Genomic DNA, 4,729 nt, shown 5'->3' with positions numbered 1-4,729 from the left:
TATATCTTATGTGGTTTGATATACTTAATTCACTATAAACTGTGCTCTGATACCAATCTGTCACACCCCCAAACCAAGGATGGCGGAAATGTCCGGGGGTGGAGGACTTCACGTATAGTATCATAACAACAATTGTAATAGTAATTCAAGCAAACCCAACCAACATATATATAATTGAAAAAGTTACATCATTGTATGAATTACATGTTTACGAATCAATTACATTATGTTGACAAAATATGAAATAGTAGACGCCTTAGCGTCCCATCCTCAAATGCACTTGGTTACCTGTTTAATGATTTCCTGAGAATACAAGTTGTTTGAAAAAGTGTCAACACAAGGGTTGGTGAGTTCATAAGCTTTTGTTTGGTATTATTAAAAGCCTTTCGTTTGTAAAAGTAGTATTTGTGTTAGAAAATCCAATATTTTCCTTAATGTGTAAATGTAGTCTTAAAACCCAAAGACCGAAATGTACAAGTAATTTGTCATATTTATAGTAAAACAATGCAAGTTTAAATCGACATAAACTCGTTAAATTTTAATGAAGTTCCCGTAAATTCCAATGTTTATTAATACTTTATGTGAGTTTATTATAACCATACTATGACCAAGGTTGCCTAAAACGACGTTCTTCAGGCGTCGGGAATGTTATGACATTTGTCACCCCAGACCTATCGGTCTAACTGTTGCATGCAGTTTAGGTGTGGGTTTGTCAAACCCAATATAGATCTATACACAACTATCACACTCTCCCTCAAGGAGACTCTGGTTACAATATAGGACTTAATGGTAATTTGAAGTAAATGCCTCACAAAGTCATTAACGGAATTACGTGTTATGAAAACTTGGTACCGTATGGCCGTACCTTGCTTAGTGAAAATATCCTTTGTATAAATGTACCCTTTTTAAATGTATGTGTTATGTAATGTATCATAAACTATACCTATTATAGTTTATCAACCAAGGGTAGTACGTAGTAATGTATGCAAACTATATTCAAAATAGTTTATTAAATGTTTGAATGTATCGGTTGTACTTTGATTATAATCACTTGTTATTCTTTATATTTTATATGTCCAAATCCATTTGTAAACTGATGTGTGTCTAAATATTAAGATAAAATGTCATATATTGCAATAACATATAATCACATAAAGATATACACCTTGCTCAACATGTTACAAGGTGAAATGAAATTGACATCAACTTTTCGTTGAATACAGTTTCTGTTACTGTTCTTAGAAAATTTATAGAAAAATCATCATAGCTCTAAATCCAAATCCACAAATTCTGAGAGTTTGGAATATGAGTCTAGTTTGTTAGTAAATTTTATCATGATTTTTAGTGATCTCTAACAGAGGTGAAAATGTTCATAATCACAGTCTGGTCCGGGTTTGCCTCTGAAATGACAGGCAGTTTTGTAAAAATCACCATAAATTGTAGAAAAATCATATGGAGATGTGCAAGTAGCCATTTTAAAGCTAAGAGTTGGACTACTTGCACCTGGAACAGTTTTGAAAACTAAAATATTGAAGTTGACCAAAACAGTCCGTGATCGAAGTTCATCTTTTCTGATGTAATCTGATAGAAAAAGTTTAATTGTGTTCTTGATGCTTTTACTTGTATTCCCCCCTTAAAACTTAAGAAAAACATGTAAATGTAGGGGTATGAACTCACCTTATGTGGTTTCAGTAGATGAAAGTGAGAGAGAGGAAGTGTTCAACCCAAGAACACTAAGAAGATGTCTTGATGATTCGAGAATCTAACACCGAATAAGATGGAATTTGTGTAAGATATCAATGATTTGAGTAGAACGGAGTTTAATAATTATGTGAATGATGAAGATACTTACTAATTGAAGAAAGAAATCCCTGGAGAAAGCCTTGAAGTTCTTGAAGTTGAGAGAAAAGATGAGAGAATTTTAGAGAGTGTTCTTTGGTTGTTAAGTGTAGAATGAAAGGACTTTATGGAGAATGAGGAGATAGGATCAATCCTCCAGCTCTTAGAACGTGGGAAGAGCTGGAGATTGGGTGTAAAGGTCCACTAAGGAGACAAGGGGTAGTGGGAAAGAGTGGCTGATCATAGAGTGAGGTGGTGGTGGTTTGCTTTTGCCATAAATTAAGGAAAAGCAAATATTCCCTCAATAATTAGTTCAACCACTAATTCTTTTAATATATTTTTATAAAAAACCTGGAGATTTATATATTTTGGTGCCTTAGTTTATAAAATAAAGTTTTGGGTGAAAATCCCACGTTAAAATAATGAAAAACGGAGTTAAAACGAAGTCGTAGTCGAAAAACCGGTAAAAAGGGGCCGTCTGCGAGACCCCTCGCATGGAGGCCGGATTCGGACCCTCGAATGCGAGGCTGCTGTCTGATGGCCTCGGATTCGGTCTCCTGAGAGGCTTCAGCTTCGGTCCTGATGAGAGGCTTCGGATCCGAGGCCTCGGATGAGAGGCTTCGGTCCTGAAGCTTCAGTTCCAGGTCCTTAAGGCTATTTTACCCGTTTTACCCCGTTTCAAGCGATTTTTGACCCGGTTAAGGATCGATATGACCCAAATGATTACAAAAAGTTAAAGTAACTTTTGAGAGAGATTTGGGAGAGATTTCAAATAGAAAGAGATAGAGTGAAAACGATTTAGAGAGGTTTCGTTTGTGATTAATTTGAGTGTCCGGCTTCACAACGCAAGGTTCGTAAACCCCGTTAAACCGTGTTTTAGTGTCGTACACAATCTCGATGATTGTGCAATAGTGTTTTAACGCTTTGGTTCGTTGTTTAGCACTGTTAAGGCTAAGGAAAATCAAACACATGAACTTTCCAAATGATGATTTCTCATTAAAATAGCGAATTGTATAGTGATTACATAACGTAAACCCTAACATACAAGGGTTATTGGAGTTGACCGGTTTGACTTGTTGACTTTGTTTGACTTTGACTTGACCGAAATTTGACGGTTGTCACACGCACCCCCAAACCAGAACGGCGGAAACGTTCGGGGGCGGAGGACTTTAGGTAAGTATCACAACACATGCAATATAGTAATCAAAGTACAACCAACTATTGCATTAATAAGTATAAGTTTTACATAAGCGTTTAAACATTACATATTCAAACACTGAAGTAGGTACAGGAGAAGATAAGAGTCGCGGTACGGTACTAGGTAGTCTTCTCAAAAGCTTTGGGAATGTACCTGTCTACTGGATTCCTGAGAATACAAGTTATTTGGAAAGAGTAGATCAACATTTAAGCTGGGGAGTTCATAAGTATTTTAGTTCTGTTAAGTATACCCTAAGTTCTTTGAATAAGTTCACTGGTTTCTCCAGGAAATCCTATATCTCCTGAGGTGATTAACTGATAACCTCAATGGTTTCCCTCTGTAATTACTTAGTTTATACTGGTTATACATAACATAATATCGAATTGACATTCAACTGGGTGTATCTGCCCTAAGCCCACAACCAAACAAGGAACAGGAAGTAAGGCGGAAGTCACACACTTTACAGTCAATCGGACATTACTTATGTATAACTATGATGTATCAACTAAGGAATTATAGAATTAACCACTAAAGGTCTTTTATGTTATACTAGTTTACCGAGATTGAGTGACTAAGTTCCATTGGATAAGTGGTTTAATCCCATAAACCGTTCTCTTTGTATTACTGTTTTGTATTTGTATTCCTTTATGAAAACTTGAAACTGAGAGTGTGCCTGGCTCCACCAGGTGTTAATGGAAACTGTATTAAACCATTGTATTTTGTATTCTATAAACTGGTACTTTGAAGGTGTACTTTCGTTTATTTGTTTATACACTAATGTATTGTTAATACCTTTTTAATGAGTAGTTTTTATTATAACCATACTATGACGGATGGCCTGAAACAAACGCTTTGTGGGCGTTTAAACTGGTGATAACAATTGTCACTCATCAAACTGTAGCTAGCAGCCTGAGTGTGGGGTTGTCAATTCCCGATATAGATCTACACACACTTGTTTCGATCCCCGGCTGGAGATTCTGGTTATAATGTCAGGACTTCCTATATTATCTAAAATGAATTAAACAACCTGAATATCGAGTCTCATAAAAATCATATTAAACGTTCATGCATATTAGTTTTGAAAACCCAATCATTCGGAAATAATGATTGACAATATATTCTTGAATTAAAACTCAATCATTCTGAAATAATGATTGACAATATATTTTTAGTTTTCCAAACATGTATTTGATAATTTCCTTGGAAAGTATACAGTCATGAATCATACTTGTATATTTAGTTTTGAATGATAAATTATACCTATTATAATTTATATGTTCTCTCTGATTAGTATGGTTTCTCATGGATGAACACCTTTGCTCAGCCTGATACAAAGGTGATGATACCAAAAGGAGTAACCTTTTGTACTAATATATATAATATATATATATATATATATATATATATATATATATATAATTAAGAAGGAAACGACCTTCGGACAAATAATACAACCTTAATTCCACATCCAGACAAGGAAAAGAATATAAGATATTTCATTAGTCCTAAGTCCTTCAAATCTTATTTATATATTTATACATATATAAACATGACTTTGGCATTTATACTTTGAAATAGGTTATAAAACATTTTTCAAAGAATTTAACATGGCTTTACGTTATTTTGGAAGTATTTGGTAATTCTTAAAAGCATACGGAAACTTTCTGTGTGATTATTATCACACATAGTTAT

Source organism: Lactuca virosa, chromosome 2 (genome assembly GCF_052849685.1).
Source record: "Lactuca virosa cultivar CGN04683 chromosome 2, Lactuca_virosa_CGN04683_v6, whole genome shotgun sequence".
Taxonomy (NCBI): Eukaryota; Viridiplantae; Streptophyta; class Magnoliopsida; order Asterales; family Asteraceae; genus Lactuca; species Lactuca virosa.
This window is presented reverse-complemented; position numbering follows the sequence as displayed.